At 47.8% G+C, this 27,282-nt stretch overlaps 1 long non-coding RNA gene across 1 annotated transcript; it reads left to right on the plus strand.

Annotated features, from left to right (window-relative positions):
* The first annotated feature begins 4,755 nt into the window (after positions 1-4,755).
* LOC144135004 (uncharacterized) lies at positions 4,756-15,618 on the plus strand. Its single transcript, XR_013315336.1, has 2 exons — positions 4,756-4,843; positions 15,260-15,618. It is a non-coding gene; the product is annotated as an uncharacterized LOC144135004 (long non-coding RNA).
* The last annotated feature ends 11,664 nt before the right edge of the window (positions 15,619-27,282 follow it).

A 27,282-nucleotide genomic window follows, 5' to 3' on the forward strand; every position in this document is an offset into this window, starting at 1 on the left:
AGCAGATGAACTGCAAAGCACGATGAATGATTTAGAAAGGCAGAGCAGAAAGGTGGGTCTAACTATTCACTTGCTGAAAACCAAACTATTGCTCAACAGTCTAGCAAGGAAACAGCAGTTCACAACTGGCACCGAGGTGCTGGAAGTGGTAAAGGAATGCGTATACTTAGAGCAAGGAGTTATAGCTGATCTTGATCATGAGAGGGCAATAAGTGGAAGGATAAAAATGGGTGGAGCACATATCGGAGCTTCTCTCAGATCATGAATGGCAGTTACCCACTATTCCTAAGGAGAAAAGTGTACAACATCTGTATGTTAGCTGCACTCACCTACGGGCCATAAACGTGGACGCTCACGAAAAGGATTAAGCTTAAGTTATGGACGACGCCGCTAGCCATGGAAAGAAAACAATAAAACGCGGGTTAATGATATCGTGGTCGAAATCAAGATGTAAAAATGGGCTTCGGTAGGAAATATAATGCGAAGGCAAGACAACCGCTGGGCATTAGGGGAACGGAGAGGATTCCAAGAGGAGGCAAGCATACCAGGGGGCTCCAGAAGGTTATGTGGGCGGATGAGATTACTAAGTTTGCAGGCGCAGGGTGGGCGCAGCTGGAAAAGGACAGGGTTGAGATGCATGCAGAGGCCTTTGCCCTGCAGTGGGTGTAGTCAGGCTGCTGATGATGATGAGATGACGCTGGCTTAGTTGACAACCGCCTTTACCACTCAGCCACTGCGGTGGGTTCAATGTCTGTTTTGGGAATGAATTCTGTACAGCACTCAAATCTTCTGGTGTACGGGAGAACACACCGACATTGTACCATGGACAGAAAATATAATCCTCGGATGACGGCTATATGTATGCGAGGAGCGAAGGCTTGCCAACAACTTTATCGCTTCGCGAATGCGTTTTCTTGCTCAAAAGACGGTGACTTGGCAGTACGCACTTACTTACCTCATGTTCTTTTAATGAGAAATAAATGCTAGTCCCTTTACGGTAAAACCCATCTGCATGCACGTGTGTGTGCGTATTCGTAGATGGTGCAGAAAATCCCATCAATACCAAGGAAAATAGGTTGACGTCATCAAGCGACCGCTTTACTCAGACAATAAGCCGAGCATCGACACGTCATACAATCCTATGCATCTCGTTCGCCTGTATACACACCCACAAGTCGAATTGAATGTGGCGACAGGTTTTCTGAAATCTGTACCGAAATTGTGACGCAACCGTTTCTCGCAAAGCATTTGTCACATGATTTTTCGTTTCATATAGCTTACATGTGCTAGTCAAATTGGAGGCTAGTTTCCAGCATAGATTCGAACTGATGGCATGCGCACCTTCAAAAGTATTCAAAATTAGCGACCACCGCTTTTTTCGCAAAATGTTTTGCTTCGCAGCTTAAGTTTTGTACTAACATGTCGGTTTGCCCATTGGCAAATTCGACAAAGCCTCGAGATACAAAAACTTACCGTCCGAGTAGCAGTGACAAGTTCGCTTCCTCAATGCCGCGAGTTCCGGAGCTGTGATCGCACTAGGCTGCGAAACATTTGCTTCCTCTGGGTGGTATTGTTTTGTGGTCGCAACGAACGCGTAACACTGCTCTGCTGGGCCCGGCGTGGGTATCAATGGCTCGCTAGGCTGAAAACACTGCAATAAGCTCCCGAAGGTTGATGACCGCATCCTACATTACGGAAGGAAAGCCATGCCAATAATCGGGTATTTTGTGCACTCGTGTAAACAACTTGGCAGTCAAAGTGACGCCGGGTATCTGTATTCGGCACCTGGAGACGCCAGTCGGCGTCATCACATGACCACCGGCTGTGGATATTTTGGGTCCAGACCAAGGCGTCAAAACTTCACTTAGAGTCCCAGTTATGGCAGGCTACTCATCAATAAAAATAATCGTCGGTATCTACGAGCGCGCTCACGCGACAACTATCGGTGGTTTGTAAAATTTTAGAGGAAGCCCGTCTTTCACAGCTGGTCGGTGAGGCCGTTGGATCGGGCCGTCGGCGCTCGTAGCGTCGCTTCAAACCATCGGGTGCAGGCTCTTCAAGCTGCGCTGTACCGGTGGTCATACCCCCGGCTGACACCGTCTTCAGTTTTCCCGGCGAGTGGACCTGGGTCTAAATTTACTAGAGGATGAGGGCCGACTTGATGAAGCAAATTGCCTCAGAGATGGCGACCTGGATGTGCGTTGCTAGAAGGTCAACGGCAGCAATGTGAGCAGGCGAGTCCTGTGTTCTTTCACCATAGCGGGGTCAAGGTGCGTCCGCTGGGTATACTATGAAATGTGCGCTTTGCTGATAGAAGGGCTCAGGTCCTGCTGCTCGACGGAGTGCTCAGACCGGTGGGGTGGTCCACTAGCGGGGTAGAAAGCTTGTGGCGTGGTGCAGGCGGGCGTAGGGCATCGCTATAAGACATGATGTACGGCTGAGGCTTTGCTGCTGCACCACTCGGCAGATATTGCCACGAACGACGTCGCTTGCAGAAGCAACGCTGGAAGATAGAGCATCCGAGAGGAGGTTCCGCAGTTCGACGCATACACCTCTCGAAGCGGCTCGTCCTCGGGTGCTGGCACTAACGCGCATTAGTGAGTGGCCACTGCACTTTTCTGACAGCTGTATTGAGCAATCCTTTTTTACAGGTAGCGTTCTATGCTCATCACTTCTTAGGCGAAGGCGGACACAGCTCATGAAGATTCGCGAATGAGGCAGACAAACAGCTGCTTCGCGCCTTCACCACACGCATGAGGTACCGCACATTCATTGCCTCAGGCATGGCTGGATCGGTGCGATTAACCGTCATGTCGTGCTCAATAAACATGGTCGCCGTCTTCATTTGACTGCTGTGATCAGGAGAGAAGAGCAATCTCAGCCTTTCAGTTTTGGTTGTTCCAGCTGAATGTTGTGAGCAACTGAGGGCGTGAAGCTACCCAGTGAGGTGTGAAGGACGCCTCATGATTCTCTAACCACGTCTTGTCCAAGTCTTCTAGAGGGAAATACACGTTCATCACCTTGCGCTCGTCGACTAATTTGTTCATACGGCCACACGGCCGAAACTGGCCGACCAATCTTCTACACTCTCGAATCTGTGGCCGTGGAAGGATGGTGGCGAACGAAGTGTGGGAAGGACGAACGGCAGGGAATTCTCGGAGAGCGGACCTGTCTGGTTTCTCATGGTGGACGTCATGGCCCGCACCAGCGTTAATATTCGCTCAAATGTAGGTTAGAGGCCTCACGGACACACAGCTGGCCTTTTGCACAGGTGTTGTGTCGGGGAGTAGCATCAAGGATGTCTTCGTGGCCAGCGTACACAGCATAGAACCCTGCACCTCAACCAAATGTCATCGAGATAGGTAGCAGGTAGCAAGAGAGCTGGTTACTAGGGCGAGGCTCATCGAACAGCCGTGTTCATTCGACTGGAAGACGACGCTAGGCCATGCGCCAAGAAATGCAGCACGGCTGAATGATGGTGTCGGCAGAGTGACAACAGTGTGGCAATGTATATTCGCCACTAACCGACTTCCACGTGGCACCAGTTTTCCGGACATTCGAACCAAAATAGTACGCACACCCATTTCTCGTACAACGTTCCGGGTAGTGTTATAAGATTTCTCATTGCGTATATTTTACATTAGCTTCGTCAAGTTGGAGGTTAGCTTACAACAAGGATTCGAACCGACGACACGTGCACCTTCAACTGTATGCCTTTCAAGAGAATCATATCATAATTCTGATGCAGCTGTTCTTCGTACAGCGTACTGATGGTGTCAAACGCGTGTTTACAGCACCCGGAACTATGTAGGACTCTGTGGCTTTCATAAACTCGTAGAAATGAATACTAATGCATGTACAAACATTACACGTGAGCAATGCACACAAGGGCCGCAATAATTTCGTATTCCTACACACAAGTATTTTGAAGTGTTACTGGCAATTCTTCTTCACAGTAAACAAATAATAACAAAACTCACATAACCTAATAATACTCTACAACCTGCAAATTTACGACGCAAGAGCAAAGTAGCGTAGTTCAAATGGTCCTTGTGACAAAATGAGCGCTATTGCTGCTTTATAAAGCACGAAACTATGCGGACCAAGACACTACTCTTTTTTGGAAGCCAAAGGTGCCTCTTAGGCTATCGCATCTATCACAGTTATAAGCACTGTGGCAAAGGCGCTAGAATTCAAGGAAGGCGCCAAACGCGCTGCTTTACCGCCACTGGCCACTTTAACGGCAGCCTAACTCATGTAATTTATGTGGACGAAAAGGCCATCAAAAAGTCTTTTTCGCGCTGTCGCCCCAGCAAAAACTTGCCACTATGTTTAAGAAATAGAACTATCCAAGGCGTATCTAGCAGAAGAGCAGTGCACGTTTGCCCAGATCGGTAATTTGAAGTTGGCTACCGAGCAACGGTATGTTAACAAGCGACAAGAAAAACTTCTGTGGCTATTCAGTGCAAGCAGCATCATTAGTAAGGCGCCAAGTTAGCAGTTCAAATTAGTGATGTCAGCCAGGCATAGGTCGTTGCATTTTTGAAATACGAAATAAAAGAAATGGGTAAACCATGAGCTAACATAAGCAATGGATTTGCAGTCACCTCTTGTACACGTTTCGCAGATGCTATCAACTAATTGGGAATTCTGCTGTCAAAGTCCCTTGGTAATGCAGATTTTAAAGTTTACGCAGATATTGTGAACTTTAGACTAGAGAGAGCATAACTCTATATACATTTCTCTTTTCTTCCAGATGCCCCTTCCAAGACCTACATTTTCTTGTCGGATGATCCAAACTGCATACTCATTGAAGCCCTGGACGATATGCACCACAGTCTAAGTAAGTCCAAGTACAGAAACGAGACGTACTCTGATAAAAGTACTGGCTGAGTGTGTGCTGATTCAGCGCGTATATACAAGTTTTGCCAATTACGCAAAGTAAGGCCACGCAAAGTTGATATGATTTCTTCTACTTTGAATCAAAGCACTCTTAAAATGTTCGAACCATTGAAGCCTGCTTCAGTGTTTCTGCTTCAGTGCTTGAGTCAAAAGAAAGATGTGTTTAGTTGACTTTTTTAAAGATATGTATAAAACTGCGTAACTGGAGGTGCTACATTATGGAACAAAGCACTCTGCAAAGGGCAGGGTCATTGACGCTTCATAAGGTATCAATTTGCGCACCCTCTTTCGAAACGTGTTCGACTTCCGTTGTCTGTTTGCACAAAAAGACGTTCGGCCCAAAGAAATAATTGTGACCTGCCGAACTGTATTCCATTAACATCCAGCTCGGCTCGCGGATTTATTGTTGAGGGGATAGCACCAGACCACATCTCACATTTCGAGCCTTTGAACAAAAGTAAAAAATTGCTGACGGTTTAACTCCTATTAAGCCTTGTGTGTATACGATAGCTGACCCGAAGAAGACGTGATATCTCTCCCGGCTTTTCGCTGTCGTTTCTGCGCTTGCTGACAGCGTCGTTTGGCTACCCGTTCCTCTGGTTGTTCTGGCGTCTCGGCCGCGCGTGTGGCATTCCTGGCATCTTGGGCTCGTTGTCGACTGGCCTTATACCAGGCCACAACTATGGGATCCGTCGACCTGACTTCCTGCAGCTGCTGTTGATGTTGGTCGCAGTATACACGCGGACTTTCCACTTCTTCACCCATCGTTCATCTGAAAAACGAGCGCTTCGCACCCTGTGTTTATAAAGTGGCCGAGCAATGACACGCAGCTGTTGCCCAACTGCACATGCGCGGCGCACCTCTAGCTACTGCGCAGGCGCGACGCGCGCATCGCGGCTGCGGTGTCGGCGGCGGCAGCAGAGAGGGCACAGCTCTGACGCCACGCGCGGCGCACCTGTTGCTCGGCCCAGCGAGGCAGGGGAGTCGGCAGTGGGAGCCGCAGAGGCGCAACTCTTACAACACGCTCGCGGCGCACCTGTTGCTTGGCGCAGCGAGACAGGGTAGTCGGCAGTGGGAGCCGCAGAGGCGCAACTCTGACAACACGTTCGCGGCGCACCTGTCACTCGGCGCAGCGAGGCAGGGGAGTCGGAATTGGGAGCCGCAGAGGCGCAACACTGACAACACGCTCGCAGCTTACCTGTCGCTCGGAGCAGCGAGGCAGGGGAGTCGGCAGTCGGAGCCGCAGAGGCGCAACTCTGACAACATGCTCGCGGCGCACCTGTTGCTCGGCGCAGCGAGGCAGGGGAGTCGGCAGTGGGAGCCGCAGAGGCGCAACTCTGACAACACGCTCGAGGCGCACCTGTTGCTCGGCGCATGCGCATTAACGGCTTCGGCTCGGCCTGGTCACCTTGGCTTTACATGGCGTAGTAAAGCTATCGCTTAAAAACATGTATTTTACAGAGAATGAGTTGGTGTCACTCAGGTGGCCAAACCATTTGAAGTAAACGTTCAGGTCTGTGGTTTGGCCGGTGAGGATCATCAAGACTTCATTGCGTCATAATCTAATTGTCCTCCTGGTAGACTAGTTGTATCAAGGATATTCGAAAAAGAATGCGTTCTCTGTCCGCCCATTGGTGGACAATGCTTCGAAAACTGCGGGAGAAGGAAGTATCCGGCCAAGAACGCCAGCCTCTAGATACCCATCTCGTGTTCAGGGCCCGATTCTGCCGTGCCTCGCGCTTCGTGCAGCTTTTGTCGCCACTGGATGAGACACGTGGTTGTAATAGTGCCCCTGGTGCTTTGAGACGCCTATCGGGTACTGCATGCAAGCAATGGACCCGAACCCGCTAAGATGTCGTGGGTTCAAGCAGAGAGCATGCTCTCAAAGCGTTGCCTGCAAAAACCCTGCTTTAAAACAGCTGCAAATCTATACCCACGTAGTTCAAGCCTAGCTTTCTTGGACATCACTTTAAATTGTGAGGAAAATGTGGCAAATTATAAGGCACGGTTGTGAAAATATTTTTGGTAATGGTCTAACCTTCCTGTGAATAGCGTAAACTTGCTTTTAAACTTTGATATGTGCTCCCACCGAGTATGTTGGTGCTGTTTAACGATATGAGAAAAAATTGCGCTCCTAAGCGGCTCCCTGTTAAAAAAAATTGGAGACGCTTAATCTCCTCCTTAAGAATGAAACGCAATAGCGTTCCCTCGTGTTCGAGCACCCTCTGATTTAGATTGCACATTAGCATTCCGGGTAGGCGAAGTCTCAGAATATACACGCGCCATCTGCCGGGCCAGCGCCCTGCATTGCAAATGGGTGCTCCAGTGGGTGCCTACAGGATGGCGCTACGACTGCACGCCAAGCTCGGAAGAATTGTACTCGAAACGTGTGGTACTCGCTGAATTCTGATATCTGTAATGCCTCTGCACACATCTCGAAGATACGTTTCTAAGAAACCCGTGCATACACTACACGCGCCTATATTCATGTTCAAGCGTCGAAACATTCTTATATTTTTCTTTTCGACTCTATTTCCGTGCAATAACGAAAGAAAAGGCCGTTGGGGACGAATGGAAGTGTCCCCGTCCAGGAAGCCAGAGGCCCTGATTTGATTGCCGGATTGGACGTCGGTTTTGTTACTTGAGTGTGAGTGCCCTCTCACTTTTATGCAGCCCCGAATAATTCGTCGCATGCGCAATAGAAGGCTGCGCCAGGCACGCTGAAATCGGCTTTGCATGGCGTGGTGAAGCTGTCGCTTCAAAATCTGCTTTTCCGGAATACATAGGTATATGATAGATCAGACCTGAAACGTTTACACCATGCTGAGTAATAAGCAAAACAAGAGATTGCAGTATCAGCCTCTCACGCAGATCCACATTCACCCTATATGTGCAGGAAAGCTCGAGCCTCGACCGTGTTCCCTCTATCGCATTTGCTGAGAATGTGAGTCTGCGCAGGGGTTATGAGTTAGTTTATGGACAGGAAAGGCGCAGTAACAACCGTATATTCTGTAAACATTTGGACCGTAGCCTGAAGGAAAAGGTAATGTAATAGCTGAAATCGGCAGAGATCTTAGAGCGCAGCTCACGAGCTCCCGTTACTGACTTCCGCGCCATTGTCGTTGTCGGCGTAACCGGCAGAGCTATAGCAAATCAAAGAGCCTAGCGAACCAGCACGCCTATAGCAAAGCGAAGCGCGCGGCGAAGGAAGGCAGTAAAGTGAGAATGAAAAGGTAGAGGAGTAGAGAAAGACAGAAATGCTAGGTGGAAAGTGGAGTAGGTGGGTACGTCACTAGCAAGCGAGAGACTTCACTCTGAGTTTGCGCGGCCGTTGCGTAATGACTTCCTAAACGCACTTATATTTATCCACCCTGTTTAGGAGATGGACGACAACCGCATGCCCATAAATGACTAGGCTGGGTGCTCTAGCAGGCATCTATCACCACAACTCTTTCGTTTCAGGCGGCACATATTGGAAGCTTTGTGCAAAATGACTCACAGCCTCCCAAAAGTGAGCAGATTGGTGCCCTTTAATGATGGTGGTGTGGTGGAGCTCTCGAATTTCCGCGACCACTTGTTCATGAACCCCATGACGAAGAGCAGATTGTAAAGCTTGGAGGGCTGCCTTTGAATCCGTGAAAACAGACCATTTCAGGGGGTTTCATCACTGAAATGCTCAATGGCGACACGAATAGCAGTAGGTTCTGCACCAGTCGAAGAAGTCTGGTGTGATGTTCTCACTTTCTTAACTTGGGTCCTTATGGGGATGGCCACGGAGCCCGAGGAACTGGAAGGGGTCACAGCTTTCGGTGCATACGTGCAGTCGGTGTCCGTGGGTCTCATGCAGATATTCAAGAGTGCTCTGTTTTAATGCTGTCGGCAATAAATCAGCCTTCTTTTTGATGCCTAGATTGAATGCCCTGGTATGCAGCAGGGTAGATCAGTTATCCAGAAAATTGACCGCATGACCAAGCGCAGCCAAAGGGCGTGGTACAATTCACGGGGTACTGCCACAACCGTAGGTAAGGTGATCGCGTCTCTCTGCGATTAAGGTGGCGACAGAACGAGAACCGCATCACCGGAGCAAGTTTTCAAACTGTGTTTATCTAAAAAAGTTGCTCGTACCCGAAGCAGTGGGCCTGTCTCGACTTGTCTAGTGTCCGCTTCCCTCGGAAAAACGGTGGGCTCAGCTACTTTTGTCCCCGATAGTATATTAATTTTAATTTCACACATCATAAAGCAATGTCAGTTGCTCTCAAAGGTGAAGATGCATTGAAACAGGATATTGACGATGAAAATTTTTTAATTGGAACTAATAATGGTGGTCGGCTTCCTATTACGTGAGTCAGTTGAACCTTCCAACTGCTCATGAACTTTCGGTGCGTCAGCTACTGCTGGACTTTCGGGTCGAAATTGTCGACGGCGTCTGGTCCTCCGGCATGAATGAAGGCACGGAAGAGACATATGACGATGAACTCGACGAGGACGTACTGAGCGCATAATCATGAATGCGCCCAAAAAATATTATCACGTGACAGTATAGTGTATGAAAGAACTAACACATAAAAAGAAAATGCAGCAGAACGGTGCTTGTAATGCTGTCGCACTTCACTATCTCTTAAGCTGACTTAGGCTGTCCCCACAATGTTTTGTTTTTATGAGCTCTATTATTTATTTGTCTTTTTATGTGCTTCATTGCTCCATCGCAACACACCTTTCTCCATTGTGTAAGCGAAGGCGTTGATTGTGCTCTAGAACTGTAATGATCGGACACGGTGTTTGATATGATGTTCCCGTTTTTCTTAGTGTTTTCGGTCCGTTTCTCAAAATGTTGCTACCGCCTTTAAACTGAGTGCAGCCTAAAATGAGGACTGCTCTCTTCTCGACACCCGTCAGCTGACACTGCTGCCATTGCCAGCACCGAGTTGTCCAATTGTGCGGCCATATGTTCAGCTGATTGGGAAATTTATAACCGTCTTCCTGACGGCTTATTACCTCCTCTTTTACCACTGCCTCTGAGGTAAAATAAAATATTCACGGCAGAGAGTTGAAGGCTGAAATGTTAAATACTTCAAAGCGAAAAACAAATTGCACAAAATTCGAGGGAAAGCCTGAGTCTGCTAACCAACGTTTCGACAACAGGACTTGTCAGGCGAAGACAAAGTCTGTTCTTGGAACGTTGGTTAGCAGACTGAGGGTCACCTAGAGAAATTCAGTTCGTTTGTATTACACGATGGCAATACCGGCGAGTTCGCGATACATACTTAAGCGAAAATAGTGCAAAAAACCAGGACAACAAGGAAAGAAAACAGGACCAGAGCTTTGTATTTGCATTTGTATTAGGTCGTCACTTGAAAATGGCGCTTTAGGGCCTTGCCTGCTGCTGCCTCTTGCCCTTCCCCGCTCAATAGCATTTCTGCCTATGCGAGCTTAGGCTAATAAAATAGGGCACCGCTGAACATCGCCGCGTCGCCGATCGACGTTGACCGATGCGTTTGCGCTGCGCTCTTCACATTCAAACGAGTTAGATATCAAATGCAGCTACGCGAATGCGACTTGTAACAAAAGCAATAGGATGCGCCATGCGCCCGCGCAGCCTGATTGACATGAGGCGGACGCCCGTCGGACCTCGGCACTCGTCGCCATATAATATATATATATATATGGAGACCGAGACGTCGAAGCTGTGCCGAATGAAACCCGCATGATCTCAAAGCTATTGTTAATTAATGAGGCGGTGGACTCTCCGATTGTCCAGACTACCCAGCAATAAAGTGAGGTTGACGCCTCTTGGCAAGCATGATAGTAGGATACGCGGCAAGTCATTAAAATTTGCAATTTAATACGGCAATTTTACTGACCTGACCACATTTCCTAACCAAGGAAGGAAAATAATTAACAAAACAAGCATGAGATTGTGAAATTTTGGCAGGTACTCTCGGCTGATAGATCCGCCAGGAAGAAAATGTGTAACATCTGTATCTCGTTACTAGTTACCTATATAATAGAAGCTGAAGGCTAACGAAGAAGCTTTAAATGAATAGAGAAAGCACAATGGTTTGTATAACGCTAAGAGACACAATCAGAGGGGAGCGGGTGTGAAGGAGAGGAAATGAGCTTATTGGAAATGCACTGCTGAGAGGAGGTGGCCAATGGTCGCTAACGGTAACGAAGTGAATTCCAAGACAGCTGAAGCACAGCAGGCCTGTACGAGATTCAGATAGGTTGATGAGATTCCGAAGTTTGTATTGATATGTTTGTCGCAGCTCCCACCACATGGATAAACGAAGATTCATACGATTCTCGCATGTCCTAGTACAGTCTTGTATAGTGGCGCTGGTGTAAAGTGGCCCAAGATAGCTAAAGTAAAATTTATTCTAGTGTCCTTTTTCAACATACGTAATCAATTCATTCTAAAATATCAAGTTGCGCAATGAAAGAAGTGCCAATACACATGATACTTTAGAGTACTCATGGGGTCGGAGTTCTACAGAAAGGCTGTCATCATCATCATCAACCTGGTTACCCCACTACAGTAAAAAGTCCTATACCACTCCAATTATCTCTGTCCTGTTCAAATGCTCCAACTTATCCCCGCAAACATCTTGATTTCATCCACCAGCCTAACTTTCTGCTGCTCCTGCTACGCTTTAACTTCCTTGGTATTATGAACGTTACCCCTACCCACCATCGGTTAACTTGCCTCCGAATTACATACCCTGCTTAAGCCCATTTCTTATTCTTGATTTCAACTTGCAGGTCATTAACCCAGGTTTTTCTCCGGTCCACTCTGCACTCTTCCTGTCCCTTAACAGCACGCCTATCATTTTCCTTTCCGTAGCTCGCTGCGTATTCCACAATTTAAGCTGAACCCTTTTCGTCAGCCTCCACGTTTATGCCACACTAGTGAGTACCGGCAAGATACAGCTGTTATATGCTTTTCTCTTGAGGGATATTGGTAAACTGGCATTCATGATAGGAGACAGCCTGCCAATTGCGCTCCATCCAATTCTTATTCTTCTAGTTATTTCACTCCCTTGATCCGGACAAGCTGTCAGCAGGTGCCCTAAGTAGATGTATTCAGCTACCACTTCCATTGCCTCGTTAACAATTGTAAAATGCTCTTCCCTTGCTAGGTTGTTGAACATTACCTTTGTTTTCTGAACATTTATGTCGATAGCCACCGTTCTGCTCTGCCTGTCTGTCATTGATCATTCTTCGCAATGCATCCCCTAGGTGACATAGCTAGGCAACGCCATGAGCGAATCGCAGATTGCTAAGGTATTCTACGTTAACGCTGATCCCCAACTGTTCCCAATCCAGGGCTCAGAGTACCTCTTGTCAACAGGCGGTGAGCAGCTTTATAGAAGTTGTGTCCCCCTCCTTGAAACGCTGCCTTTTTGGAATTTTGTTGGTGGCTTTATAGATGATTAAGGCGGCTGTGCAGCCGTTACAGATTGCTTCCAGTATATTTACACGAGGGTCATCTGCACCTTGATTCCGCGCCGCCTGCATGACTGTTAAGGTTTCGATTCAGTCAAATGCTATCTTGCAATCTATGGAGGCTATATATAGGGGTTGATTACATTCTGCACTGAAGGCTGTACTTTCTTCTAGATCTCACGGCATCGTAGCTTAGACAGCTTGCAGGGCCTAAAAAACGCAGCTACAAAAATGAAACTATGTTTTCCAGTAATGTAACTATGTTCGCAAATGAGTATCGTTTCATTCCATGATGTCCATTGCATAAAGTTTTTTTAAAATCGTCCCTATGTTAGATGACGTAACTTCGCCATGCCAGCACAAGATCTATTTTTCGTATTCGTGTCCCAGTTTTGGTGAACCATGAGAGGCCTAGCGAGAGAATGAAAATATGAAGCCAGGCGGCCAACATTAATCAGTATTAGGTCCCTGCTTGAGTATGGAACGACCAATATGTGCACACATGTATTAAGCTGGCTTGCCATGAGATTAGAAACAACGACAAAGCTGAAACCAAGGAAAACCACCATTCTGCAAAAAAGTGGCGCCATTGGCAAATTGCGCCATTTTTACACGCTGGCATCATGAAATGTAATCGATCAACAGTTCGAATTGACGGCAGCGAGATTGGTACAGGATAAGGAACTTTTAAATTATCATGACAAGGAGGCCTCATTCCGATAATCACCAGGACTAGCAGATATTCGAGATTTTTCAAAGCCATCAGGCAATTTCGGCGTGTGATAAAGAATTTCAGTTGGGTGCGACAGACGACCAGCAGTATTAGCCCCTTTAGGCTTGTTGTATATTAACAGCCAAAAATGCCACACATAATTTATTCATACAGCAACAATTAAAGACCTTTGCAGCTCTTTAAGGTGAGCCGGATGTAACATGGCCCTTTTGTTTTATTCATACCTTTAAGATTGACTTTGGGAATTTCAGCAGACTTAACGAACATATACGTATCGTTTTATCCAAAAGTAACCACGCAAGGAAGTTTTCTTTTCAGCCGTATAGCGGTGCCCGTATGGTATCCATATTGAGTAAAGGTCTCAAAAGTTGACGGGAAAGATTCTCCTTACATTGCACAGATTTACAGATTAAACGGTGCAAACAGTGCTTCACTGCGAAGATAAACGTATGCCGGTGTAGCATCACTTTTGGAAAAGGCGTTATCATGTCCCTTCCTCTTCACTTGATGTTGCCTACTTTATTTCTTTTCTAAAAGAGCGAAGTGTGCCTAAACGCGACACCAAAAAACCGCAAACGTATTATTCGCACAAACCGCAGCGCTGTCCAAGTCGGTATATTACTTGCTTTAAGTATTAGTTAGGGAAACTATATAACATTATGCAACGAAAAATTCTCCAAAGAATTCGTCCAGTATCAGCATGTCACTTGAGATTTGGCTTTTTTCGGTGTGAAACTTTACTTGGTCGAGGTTGTTTTCAAAAAATAATTTCTACAGCTACATTTTTAACATATTAACTAAAACATTATGGCATGATTACAGCAAGAAACCATTTCGATAATTCATAGTGAACAATAAGGGGCACTCCTGTGCTCCCACACAAGCATATAAGTGCGAGTATCAGGTTTCTGTCGTAGTCACCGACCACATAGCCTTCTTTTGCACTGCTCATATTTCGAGAGCGGAAAATGAATCCATCAGTATGTACTGCGCCTAAAATATATTCTACTTCACATCAGGTTACTAAACACATGAGTGGTAGCAATATTGCTGACGCATACAGGACTAAAAACGAAAGGGCGACTACTTTTGTCATCACCTGCCGGCACCTGCTATTTCGTTGAAGATAATGAATTTAAAACTCAGCTTATAAAAAGCTCACTAAACGGTTTAAGGTTAGGTGTAGAAGGGGCGCATACTTGATTCTTCAGAAATAGAGCTAATAATACCCTCTTGACAGCTATCTTCTAGTTTCAGATCTTCCACCAGTCTCTTCATACTCTTCGCAGTCGATGAGAAGGTAGCGTTGGAGACTCCAGGGAGTGAACAAAAGAAACCTTGAAAAGGTTTTGCGCATGAGGTTCAAGCTGCCAAAGAAGGCTGTAACAAGACGATTTAGCATATTTTGGCCCCTACATCACCAGGATCGTGCAGAGTTTTGATCTCACATAGGATTCGCGTGAAAGTACTCTAGGCGTTACTAGGCACCTTTCGTTCACAGAGCTTTTGGAGAACTAAGTTCTATGGATAAGCTTTCCATTATAACAAAATTTGTCTTCATTTGCATTTTAAGGTTTGGCTCACTTAAAAAAAGGCACCTCACTCGTAGCATGATTTTGACTTCAAATGATGTTCATTATGTCTCCACACTGTCATTACGTGTTTTCGTTTTCATTCTCACCTACACACAAGTGCATAGTCGTGGACAATACCCTGTGGACCTCGCGTTCCGTAAGGAAAGCGCACAGATGTTGTTATTAAACCGCCGACTGGAGACCACACTTGTGGAGCTGAAAGAACAAAGTTTTCACTTTTACCTCCACAAGTGGGGTCTCCAGTTGGTGGTTTCATAACCAGAGCTGTGCGCTTTGCTTATGGAAAGTGTAGTCGAGGAACTTTGTCTCCGAATTTACCTATACCGCGATTCAACAGAATATAAACAAACAGGAATGACGCTCTAGAGTCCGGTTTCAAATTTAGTCACGATTTACAGGGCTGCTACCCCAGTACAAGTCCTATACGACGCTTTTAACGCAAACTACACAGATGCGAAGAGAAAGGCAGACGCTAGAAATCAACAGTTTTTCTTTCCATATGTTTCAACTAAAATCTTACCGTGCATTTAAGATTACTTATGATCACACTTAATAATGTTATGAGGCCTCTATGTTTCCGTTGCAGGTGCTGCTGGAACTGAAACACGTGATGAACATCCGGAAGAAACCGTGCGAGGAAACTGCATGTTGTGGGTGCCGAATGAAAGGAATGAAAGTCCAGATGAGGAGTGCTTTCAAAAGTACCGCGAGCTTTGTCCATTTCAATACGCTCGCCAGGGTTTCAGCAACAACAAATGCGAAAAGCGAACCCCTAAAACTGTGGTTAAGAAGGAAGCCCCAACTGAACAGTAATGATGTTAGAATTCAGCGCATTCACCAGCTGATACTGCGCGGCTCATTTCTCCTGAAGGAAGCAACACTTTCTTTTTTAAGTCTTTCTCTTAACATGAGTTTTTTTTAAATAAAACATATTCTGCAAAATTATTATTGCCGGCTGTTCACCTTAACGCTGGGAGAACTGAGGCGCAGTCTAAGATGTCACTGAAAAGAATTATTATTGGGTGCTCTTGCGGCCACACACAGCTGAACAACTTGGCGGCGGTGTTAACAACTTTCTCGGCGATCATCGAAGAACAGAATTACCGCCGCTCACGACCGTTCTCAAGTTAAATCTGGCTAAGTCCCTTTGAGGTAAAGCGCCAAAAGTTGCTACAACAATCTCGAGCAGTTTTGAAGCTGTTGCGTGTCGCTGCAGTGAGTTGATATAAATGTCAAATCTCGCGTCACAAATTGCTATAGACGCGTTCCGGTGGCTTTAAGCTAAAACGAACACATAGTAAAAAGTTTCGTAGCATTACAACCCCTCTCAAAGAAGCATCGACCTAATGTGCTTCAAGAAAAGTCGGCAAAAATTTGGCTATTGTAGGCAACGGCCCACTGAACAGTCGCTACGAACCTTTGGCTGGGCAGCGGCTGCTGCTACTGAAGCTTTGCACTGGCGCTTCGTACGTCCTCGCTCCAGCGTGGCCCTCCTCGCACGAACCTCTTCCGAGGCGGCAGCGTCGAAAGTTTAAAGTTCGCCCTCTACACCTGGCAGGTGTTCGTCGCAAGCTGTTTCTCTTTGTGGCTACGCCCCCGATCGGCTCCTGTCTCGGCGGCTAGTACGACTGTGTCTGGTCGCGACAAGCCTCACGAGCGCGAGAGTGACGAGCATGCTTTTAATTAATTTTCTATTTTCCCCAAAGCCGGCAAAGATCTCTGGGTCCGGACGCTATCTTTATTAATTTTTATATTTTATCTTTCTTTTGAGAGGGCAAAGTAAGCGGTAATAAAAGGGCAGGTGCGGCGCCGTTCGCGCGCTCTGGTTTTTCGGTTTGTTATTGTGTTTTTCCGGCCACTGGAAGGAAGTGAGCTTTCTCTCACCGAGAACTTCACTTAGGAGCGGCAGCTTCTCGGCTGGAGTGAAATTGCAGCTCCGATACTGTGGCTTGGAAGCGAGCCGCGACCGGCATCGAACGCATGAAAGTTTTCACAGCTAGTCAAGTAGCTCGAGATTCAGATCTTTCTCCTTCTCTCTCTCCGACAGCGTTCCATCATTAAAATTAGAAAACCATCATGATCATCAGCCTAACTACGCCCACTACCGGGCAAAGGCCTCTCTCATGTCTTTGCAACTAACCTTGTCTTTAGCCATTTGCGCCCACTGTATGCCCGCAAAATTCTTAATATCATCCGCCCCCCTAACCTTTTGCCGCTCCCTTGCTGCGCTTGCCTTTTCTTAGAATCGACTCCGTTTTCTTAAGAACCAGTGGTTATCTTGCCTCCGCATTACATGCCCTGCGCAAGCCCATTTTTCTCTCGGCTGTGCTTCCCGCTCACGTGTCCTAGAGATTTTGTTCTTGATAGTACCACCTGCGACAATCTTTGTCTCTCAATAGACATCAAGAGTAAGAACGTGGAAGCGGTTAGGACATTGCAGGCAACAACTAAGCAAGCGGCGAGTATGATTAGTAAGATATTAAACCGCAAGCATGAACTTAGATAAAAAGATACCATCAAGTTAATGCAGGATTTTTATTGTGTGCAGAATCACGTACACTGCACCATATCTGAAATGGATGAAAAGTAAGAAGTTGGACGTTCTAATACGCAAAGCATGTAAGATAGCACGTGGTATCCCGGTCAACGCGGGAACAGTAGGCTACTAAATATGGGTATTCACAACTCTTTAGAAGAAATTATTCAAGGCAGGGGACACGGCTGTCAGTAAGCAGGACAGGAAGGGACGTTCAGTATATACCAAGGATTCCGTGCTTTTATTCTACGGAGGACAGAGATTACTTGAGAACAAGATCATTTTGCTGCAATTCCGAGAAATATGCACCCGGAATATCATAAACAAAGAAAAAAGGATACGGAGAACGCCGTTATGAGAACATGAGGAGGGAAGAAAGAGGCAATGTAAGTGAACGCGGAAGGAACTGTCAACGGGATATCAGCCATGGCATTCATGGACGCGGAAGGGAAATTACTTAATGGGGAATCATTTTGATCAAAGGGAGAGGCCCAAGCGAAGAAGAAGGCGGTGGTTGCTTTGACGATGTCTCCCGGAAGCTCTCATTTGTAGTCAGAGAATTTCAGACTGCATGTCGGAACTTTACTAGAGGAGTCATTATAAACACGCAAGAAGAATACTCGAAACTAGAGATGCAAAAGACAAAGCCCATAGTCACATGGACGTGAGGACACTACGGAGGTTGTAAACAATGTCGCTACGCCGCTTGCTGCGCGTTAATACTCCCGGTTCCAAAACATTCGCAGTAACATAATTAATCAGCACTTTTATTGATATATAGGTAAAACCGCCAACATTTGAAATGAACAAGAATAATATATGTCGAACAGGACAAAAGTCCAAACATGGAGCAAGGTGTCATTGTAAGGAACTCGCAAACAAATAATTATACTCGTAGTCAAGTTCTGCTATGTGTTTGCAAATTTGTTAGATCCGCTTTGCCCCTTCTGCGGGGAAGTGGCTAACATATACCACATAGTACGGGCATGCCATGGCAATACAGATACGCGACAAGGAAGAATCCGACAAGTGAGCACTGGGCGGCGGCATTGTCCAGCTTTCAGCTGGAAGACCAGCTTTGGCTGGTGAACCGGGCAAGAGCGGCGGCAACAGCCAATGGGTTGCTGGAATGAGGAACCGCGCAACTGACCGCAATTTATACAATGCAGCGAACGGTTTTCTCACACACTAACTCACTCTCCGTAGCTAAGAGCTTCCCCGTTTCCACGCCCAATTATTTCCATCTTTCTTCCTTCGCCACCCCCTCTATTGGTTTTAAATTGCTCTTTTGGGGGAATGAAATGGCATAGTGTCTGTCTCACATATCGGCGGACACCTGAACCGTGCCATAAGAGAAGGGATAAGGGAGAGATTGAAAGAAGAAATGAAGAAAGAGGTACCGTAGTGGAGGGCTCCGGAATAATTTCGACTACCTGGGAATCTTTAACGTGCACTGACATCGCACAGCACACGGGAGCCTTTGCGTTTCGCCACCATCGAATCGCAAACGCCGCGGTTGGGTTCGCACCCGGGTCGTTATCGTATCTTTTATCGTTTTATTCATTATCTCGATCGATAAAGTTGGAGGGGCTACATCCACGCTCTATATAACGCCTCACGACGCAAAATAAACAGTGAGAAGAAAAATACACTGATTGCAAACACAAAACATCCATTAGCGTCCAGATAAAGCATTGGCGCACAACACTGACTACTCGGGATCCTTGTCAAGTCCTTGCAAGTGTATATATAAATATGGTCATTGATATGTCGGTTGCATCGTAAACCATCGCGAGCACTTCGTTTCTTGTGCGGTGGGTGTCGTTCGCGAATTCGATTCCGTTTCCTTGTCTTGGGGCCATGCCTGTGCAAGCCAAACCGGCAGATGCCTTAATAAAGATTATCAGAGCACAGCTACAATGCGAGAGTCGATTTGAGGCCAGCGGGGTGTTCACGGCCGAGATTGCAAATGCAAACCTGAGTTGAGCAACACGAAAGCGCTGCACAGGTGTGGTGGCAAAACCGCGCGAAAAATCTTAGAGGGTTGCATTGCTCAAAACAAAAATCGCGACTTCTGCTGCTGTACCGCTTGGTAGCGTTTTTGCTTCGGCGTATCAAGTCAGGTAGTCAATCGCCACAAATATCAAATTGTTTCCTGACGTCAGGTGGAGAAGGGGCAGGTAGGATAATGCTCATCAACTTGAAGGCTTGGTTTGGTTTTGTAGCGTTTAACGTCTCTAAGTGACTCAATCTGTACGGACGCCGTATTGCAGGTCTCCGGATAATTTTGCGCACTTGCAGTTCTCTAAAGTTCACTGATATCGAACAGTACACAAATCTCAAGTATTTCGCCTCCATCTAAAGGCGACCCCCACAGCCAGGATCGAACCCATGTATTTCGGATGTGCAGCCCTGTAGCATAAACACTGAGCCCCCGTGGCGGTCCTCTAATGGGCTGTTATCGCTGGTGGTTGCATCGGGGCAGAAATCTCGAGGAGCTCGTTGACAGCGTTTTGCGGCGATGACAGTCACAACAAATCCTGACGATGCGTACGCTGTCAGCGGACAGACGGGGCAAATAATATTTGTCCTCAATTGGGCGGAGATTACAAATAAAGCCAAGGCGGCCAGCTGTTCGTTGTCTTTAATACGAAGCTTCTAGAATTTTTTAACGAACGTTTACGGGGAGTTCAAGAAGGCAGCGGCCTTGTTATAGGAGAAGTTCTTCACGCGGAAATTGTTCTGTGCGCAGAAAGACAATCCGAACATGAAAGACACCGGAGCTAAAGAAGTCTTGCGTTCTAAGTTCTCGACGACGCTTTGCAGTTCAGGTCTGAACGTTGCGGCTGTGCAAAACTGATGACGCTCATGGGTGCTATGCCTGAGCACGCATTCCGCTGGCATCCGTGGAAGCCAGCGCCGTGCGCCCGCCCTTGCGCAAAGCAAGCCCGGACTCTCGGACATGTCGCGACTTGCAGCATGGTTCATGAAGGCTCGCCCAGCGGATTCCTACCCCTCTCTTTGCTAGCGCCGGCTCGAGACGGAACCGACGCTTCTCTGGCAGCCCTTTCACGGCAGCAAACTTGGAACGGCCGAGCCCTTTCTTCCATTCGTTAAATTCAAACGGTAGCCAGTGGCGTGACTGATTAAAGGGTTTGAATGGATGGCTGCTGCAATGGTCATCGGAGGCTATAAAACCCAAGCCGCGCCGAACGGAAAGCGGGCGGAGATATCAAGCGAAAGAGACGCTCTCCTGAGGCATCGCCGCGCTCCTTTGTACGAGGCCGTTGTGATCCAGGCCCGCAAGCCGATAATGTAACTCCCTTGTTTTTCTGTACATAAATGTTTCGTTGACTCACCGTCGCCTTGAGAGTGTCATCGCTCAGCTCTGCGCAACCGTGGCAGCAGGCTAACAGTGGACACCAGCTGCGGAATCGACCGGTGTCAGCTACCTTGGCGCGGCGAGTGCCTGATGTTTTACCCTCAAATCGCCAAAATGCTCCATCACACGTCATTATAGTTTAGAGTAGGGCTGTGTGAAGCACTGGAGAGAGTTTTGCTGTTTCAAGCCTAGTAGAAGTGTTTTGAAACTAAACCTAATACTGAGGGAGAAAATGCGTGGTTAGGAAGAATTGCTTGCGCGTGCCATGCTTGTAGCACAATTGCAGTGAACGCCAATGAAATTCCAAGAAAGAGCAAACAGCAAGAAGTTATTGTGCGCGATGGAGAACCTTAAAGTGAAGGAACTCGCCGAAATTTCTGAAGAGCTAGGCCTTACTGTAGGCCTTGTGAAACAAAAGCTTCCGATTCTTGAGATCTTGCGGAAGCGGGCGCAACGGCTGAAGCAGCCAGTGAGGCCTGCCCGAGTTCAAGGAACGCCTTAAGCGCGAAGTCGCAGAGCGAAAGCGACAATTACGCCTGCAGCGCGAAGAGCCAGAGCGACAAGAACACTTTCAGCGAGAAGAGGCAGACAGGAACGAGCGCCACGAGATTAGAAAATACGAGAGAAAAATGAAAAAGTTGACGCAGCGGCAAAGCTCGCCGGCGCCTAGCCTATCTTCAACTATGGTGCAAGATAATAGGCAAAGAATCCGAGACCAACTGCCGCATTTCTTAATCGGCGAGGACATGGCAAAATATATCGTAAAAGTTTAGCATATTGCGAAAAAAATGCCATTGAGCGGGCTCTGTGGGCACAGAATATGCTAGCTCTGCTTCTCAGATAACAATAATGTCACTTTATAAAGTGCTTGTCGAAAGAAGTATTCGAGAGCTGCGAAAAGAGGTCTAGGAGGCCCTGTTGAGGAAATCTGTCACCTGAGGCGTTCCGGCAAAGATTCTGGTACGCAAAAAAAAAGAGCGCAGTGAGTCGCACATTGAATTCGTGTTTAAGCTGAAAGCCGACCTAGTTGACTGGCTCAAATGCGAGAAAGTGTATGACGACCGGGATAAGGTGCTAGAGTGCCGTGCGATGGACCGATTCTAACGCTGCATAGAGGATGATGTACGGCTCTTGCTGAAGCATAGGCTTGCGGAAGCTAACCTTAACAAGGCAGCCGAGCTGGCTGAGGCGTTCTACACTCGCGTAAACTTGCACAGCAGGGCATTACGCATCGAAAATTCTGAAACGATGGACGTTTCTGTAAGGAAGCCCGATGGAAGCAAACAGTTCGAGGTTCGGGATTTTCGAAAAGATGCGTCTGCTTGGACGAAGGATGTGTGCGAAGAACAAATGTAGTTTAGAAAGTCTGACGATGATCCAAAGCAGCGCGCGGATGCCACACGTGTGTTTGATACCCCTGTCACACGGGCACTTTCGATCCTCATTGAGCTCGATCTGCATCGAGATTTTCGAGCACGCTCGAAACATCCGGTGCTACACGGGCATTTTCAGTGCTCATTGAGAAGTTTCTCTCATGTTTGTTAGGTGGCGCCAAATGTTCCGCCGACAGCCATAACATGGCGATGTCCGGCAACACTGTGCAGTCGGGGGCAGCGGCAGCCAAATCCGTAGCCAAATCTGTACATTGCGTATCTGCGCCAGGTTTTTGTGGCGCACCTCTGCTGCTGTGCGATGCAACCCAAGGGCCCGCAACGCCTCCGCGATTTCTGCATAGACTGCGGCGTTTCTCTTCTGGCGCCGCAAATCATTTAGGCGGTACTGTCAGCAGTCGATGAGAGCGGCTGTGTCGCGCTCGCTCCACAGTTTCCGCTCCGACGAGCAGGAGGACGCCATCTTTGTTTACACTGACGGCGAAGCTTGGAGCGTGGTGTCGAGATTACTTTCAAATGTTTGCATATAAGCAGGCATAGTAAATGTTCTGGAAATGTTCTGTATTACATTTTAATCAATCACAACAACAACAATTGTGGTTTGGTTTTGTTAACTTGTGTTTATTTTTATAGCTTCATGAGAGCGAGAGTTCTCGATTGTGCTTGGAACCTCAAGCACTCTTGAGGAATCGGCATCGAGTCAAGCAGGATCGAGCTCGATTGCGCTTGAAAGTGGCCGTGTGACAACCGTCGATCTGCATTGAGTTCGATGAGCATTGACTCAATGAGGATCGAAAGTGCCCGTGTGACAGGGGTATGAGTTACGGAAGCCTTTGAACTGCTGCAAGTGCAAAAAGGAAGGGCATATCGCGACAAAGTGTAAACAAACGGTCGCTTTGCAACGATTCGGGAAACAGACAAGAATAAACGGTTGTTGGAGCCATATATGCCGTAAATTAGAGGGAACGGCAAGACGTGCACAGCCCTTCGAGACTCTGCAGCAACTTGGACGTCGTCCACCCGTCTTTAGTTTCTATGAACTATTTGCGGCAGAAAGCGTGTGGATAATTCAAGTTGCCGAGGAACTCCATGGTGGAGCAGTGATCATTATGGTGATCATTGAGGGCGCTTATAGTCAGCTTAACACCAAAGCAGCCGTGTGTGCCGCCCTCCCCGAGCATTTTCCTTACGTCTTTTCAAGCAGTTCAGAGTAGCTTCTAAGGATAAAGGCCAATCGTGCTTTCCCAGTGTGGCATGCATGGTACTTACGCGGTCTCAAGCGCGGAAGCATCCGCAGAAACTTCATCTGGCACCAGAGAGGTGTTGTGCCCGGACAACCAGCCCGGACTCCACATTTTCAAGACGCACAATTTCTTCCGCGAAAGCCCTTGAACAAGCCCGGTGCTGCGCCGCAAGGCCAAAGCGCCCTAACGCTCCCTTGACAATCTATGATGCTGCATCGCCAGGCAGCAGCGCTCTATGGAGAAGCATCGGCGAGCAACATGTCCAAACGTGTTGCAACATTGCTAGACAGCCAGGCGCCGGTTCCCTTTCCCCCTGGGAGTCACCGCGCGCGGCAAACTTGAAGCGGGTGGCCAGCGCGGTCGCTGGTTGGACCTCTAGGACGGCTGTCAAGTGCTCGATTTTTATTTGTCCGTTTGTGTGTCGACTGTTTCTCGGGGCTATATAAGCCCCAACGCTGCCGCCTGGAGGAGACTCCGGACTCATATCTTCCGAGCTCGTGCTGAGTGTGCCGCTCCCGAGTGGAGTGTGATGTGTGACGCGTTGGAGCCTCGGCGGACGTCACAGTGCGAGAACTGTCGCGTTTGCTGCTAGCTCTCGGCCCCTGTGCCGACCTCGTGCTGTATAATGTCCTGCACATAATGTATAAAATCCCTTTCGTTGTTCTCACCGACGCCTGACTCGGAGTCTTCGCTACCGACTGAGAGCTGGCGACGCTTTGTCACGAAACGGGTGGCGAGCGCTACGGGACCACGTCAAAGTCACAACAGAGAGAAACACCGCTCGGAAAAGGATTCGAGCAATGTAGCTTGCATACGGTGTCGGTAGATCCTCACATTGAGAACTCTCGGGAAAGCAAAGAGCTTGCTGTTGACGTAACCAGAATTAGTTTCAGCACTAGTGGCAACGAGATGGTAACAGTGCCACCGTTGAGCGATGCGGACTCCACATCGACTCTAGGTTCTGACAGTTGGCACGAATTAGGTCCGGTTGACAGCGCGACGTTCATTCGAGAACAGCAGGAAGATAGCTCAAAAAATATTTGCTTTATAACGCTGAAGTGCGAGTAAAGGAAAAGAATGTTTCATTTCACGAGAAATCTGGCTTGTGATACCGCAATTATAGTGACGCCCGAGATCGTATTTAAAGGTTTTGATTCCACAAAAGTATCGCCGCCAGATATTGAACCTTGCGCACGAATACGCATGGGCATGGTACCTCGGCTTGCAAAAGACAAAAGCCAGGCTCGCCGAAGAGTATTACTGGCCTAATTGCTGGAAGGACATTGATGGCTTTGTGCGCCCTCGCGAGACATGCCAGGGAGGAGGCAGCATATCAAGAAGTGGAAGGCGCACAATAAATTGATGCAATCATAACTGAACCTTTCCGCCGTCTGGTAATTCACATTGTTGGGCATTGCCTAAGTTCAAGAACGGTTCTTGGTACATTCTGACATCCCTATGAGTCGCGACCACTTTTCCGGAACTGGTATGACTCAAGGAGCTCAATTCCCCTCAGATCGCGGACGCCCTTCTCTGGATATTCGCTCCTGTCGGATTTCCTTCGGACATGCAGTGAAGAAAAAGCAGTGTCTTTACCAGCTGCGTAACCTCTACTTTTTTCGAAAGGTGCGGAATCAATGTCGTATGCAGTTCGATCCATCACCCGCAATTAATCCCAGTAGGGCGAATGCACTCCGTGCCTAAACGAATATTGTCACGAAGTGGCGACTGCAATCCAATGAGCAGAACTAGAGCGAAGATGGCGTCTAAACAAAACTTTATTTGGGGCTCACTTGCACGCACAATCGACTGAATCACTTGGCAGCGGCGTAGCAACAAACGTGCTCTGCGGTCGTCGAACGAAATGCCCGCCGCTGTCGGCCGTGCTCAATTTAAAGCTGATAGCGAATTTTCTAGACAAAGCGTGCAAAGTTACCAGAACATTCTGGAACAACGTAGAATCAGTTCTGCCTGGCTGCGATCAATCGAGATACATCTAGTCGCGTCGTGCGTCGCTAACAAAGCCATAAGGCGGCGTGGTGACATGTTTTAAGAATGAACAAACACTGCAAAAATTCGCGGCATTACTCCCCTCTCAAAGAACCATCGACCCGATGCATTAAAAGAAATAATGCGACTAGCAACAAATAAAACGGATCTTGCGAAAATAGAGTGTGAAAATGCAGCGTCCTTTCGCGCGCACAATAGGGCTTCAGACGGGCGACATGGACAATTTCTGGTCGTACGTCGCGTAGCTGGAATGCAGTCATCGCGTCAGGGATGACTTCATGATCCAGTTCACCTAGCCGACGAAGTACATTGTGTGAGCCAAAATTACGGCGCAAAAACTTTTAACTCAATCCATGGCGGCGAATAGGCGTCCAAACCCAGACTTGGTTTCCTGGATTGTATTCCGCGTTGCGTCTTCGTAGGTTGTAGCGTCTGGCGTCGGTCCGCTGCTGATCTTTGATCCGTAATCGGGCAAGCCTTCGAGCTGCTTCTGCGCGCTGAAGGTAGACGGCGACGTTGACTTTCTCTTCTGTAACGGTGGGCAGCATGGCGTCTAGCGTGGTCGTGGCCTTCCTGCCGTGGACGAGCCTAAAAGGCGTCACCTGGGTGGTCTCCTACTCTGCGCTGTTGTAGGCGAAGACGACGTAAGGCAGGATGACGTCCCAGGTTTTGTGTTCGGCATCGACATATATGGCGAGCATATCGGCGATGGTTTTGTTCAGGCACTCGGTCAGTCCATTGGTCTGCGGATGGCATGCAATTGTCCTCCGGTGGCTGGTTTGGCTGTAACGCAGGATGGCATGCATTAGTTCCGCCGTGAATGCTGTTCCGCTGTCCGTGATGAGCACATCGGGGGCGGCGTGTCGCAGAAGAATGCACTCCACGAAAAATTTGGCGACTTCTGCTGCTGTTTCGTTTGGTAGGGCTTTCGCCTCGACCTAGCGGGTCCGGTTTGTCGGTCGCTATGATGATCCACTTATTTCCAGACGTTGACTTTGGAAAATGGCCATGCAAATCCATGCAGATCTGCTGAGAGGGCCTTGAGGAAGGTTGAATGGGGTTCAGAAATTCTGCTGGTCTCGTGGGAGGAGTCTGTCAGGAACAAACCTCCACCAGACGTAACGAAGTGGTCACTGCAATCCTAAGAGCAGAACGACAGCGAAGATGGCGTCTAAACAAAACTATTTGGGCTGACTTGCACCCACAATGGACTGAATCACTCGGCGGCGGCATAGCAAGAAACGTGCTCGGCTGTCGTCGAACAGCATGCCCGCCGCTTTCGGCCGTGCTCAATTTAAGCTGAGAGCGAACATTCTAGATAAAGCGTGCAAAGTTACTAGATTATTCTGGAACAACGTAAAATCAGCTGTGCCTGGCTGCGATCAATCGAGATAAATCTTGTCGCATGTTTCGTCGCAAACAAAGCGATAAAGCGACGTGGCGACAAATTTGAAGAATGAACAAACACTGCAAAGATTCGCAGCAATATTCAGAGCTATTTGCTTTGAACGCAAATGCGACTGGGAACCGTGCGTTCTTGCACCTATGTTCACCAAGGCGGATTTAAAGTGGTGGCGAAGGCTGGGCCGAAAAGTGGTTTAGCGCGACTGCAGCACAACCAGAGGATGGGGGGCAAAACACTCATATAAAGAAATGATAAAGCTACAAAATTGGAATGTAATCTGCCAATAGAAAAGAAAAAATATATTAGCACCTTGTTTTATGAAAGAGGTAAGTCCTTTTATTAAAACCTGGCAAATTTTGTATTTTTGCAACACTCTTGACCTGCCCCCTATTCATGAGTGTGCGGTGCATTACAGCGCGTCTTTGCAGGCCTTCTTTCGATACCCGGCTAACCCGGCCACAGTGGCGGAAGCTTACGAAGCGATTTCTTATCGCCAGCTGTCTGCGATGGCGCGCCTGGTAAAGCGTATAAATTTAGCTCGCCTGTCTCAAAATGCTCCTTTAGCGAAGTTTTCGTCGTCCTTGCACGTCGCTTCTTTGTCACCGTTCGGTAAGATTTGCACCCCGCTGCACCGCTGCGGC

Source organism: Amblyomma americanum, chromosome 5 (assembly GCF_052857255.1).
Source record: "Amblyomma americanum isolate KBUSLIRL-KWMA chromosome 5, ASM5285725v1, whole genome shotgun sequence".
Taxonomy (NCBI): Eukaryota; Metazoa; Arthropoda; class Arachnida; order Ixodida; family Ixodidae; genus Amblyomma; species Amblyomma americanum.